This window comes from Orycteropus afer, unplaced genomic scaffold (genome assembly GCF_000298275.1).
Source record: "Orycteropus afer afer isolate SDZICR_OR568_19922 unplaced genomic scaffold, OryAfe1.0 scaffold01301, whole genome shotgun sequence".
In the NCBI taxonomy this organism is placed as follows: domain Eukaryota; kingdom Metazoa; phylum Chordata; class Mammalia; order Tubulidentata; family Orycteropodidae; genus Orycteropus; species Orycteropus afer.
Window position 1 is genome coordinate 84850 of NW_006922888.1, and position 483 is coordinate 85332.

Consider the following 483-nt stretch of genomic DNA (forward strand, 5'->3'; position numbering starts at 1 on the left):
AGGAGTTGTTATGAGTTGAATCAGCTTGATGGCAGTGAGTTTCGTTTTGTTGTAAACAGTCAAGGTTTACATATGGCAGGAAACTTTGTTGGTTTGCAGGGATGGGAGAGAAGAGAAGGGAAAATTGCTAGATAGGTAAGAGACAAGTATTGATTTGAGCGAAGGGAAAGGCAATATACCAAAAGTGAATGACCGACACAATAACACTAAGGAAAAGAAAGACATGGAGAGGTGCACAAGAGGTACAGACAACAAAGGTAAACACTCTCACATACACAATAATACTGCATTATCAGTAATAACAAACTTTAACCCTATGGGTGGATACATAGGTAAACAGGCTAAGTGATCAGGTATGTCTAGGCAAAAGGGAATATTCCTTTTGCAGGTGATATTTCTACATACATATTTGTATGTGCTATAAGCATGTCTATAAATATAATAGAGCTAATGGGGCACGTTGTTGTTATTTGCCATCGAGTC

General features: G+C 38.1%; 1 protein-coding gene across 1 annotated transcript in view; it reads left to right on the plus strand.

Moving 5' to 3' along the window:
• Window positions 1-483, plus strand: part of OGT (O-linked N-acetylglucosamine (GlcNAc) transferase) — a 54379-nt gene that overhangs the window by 42956 nt on the left and 10940 nt on the right. The window lies entirely within an intron of this gene.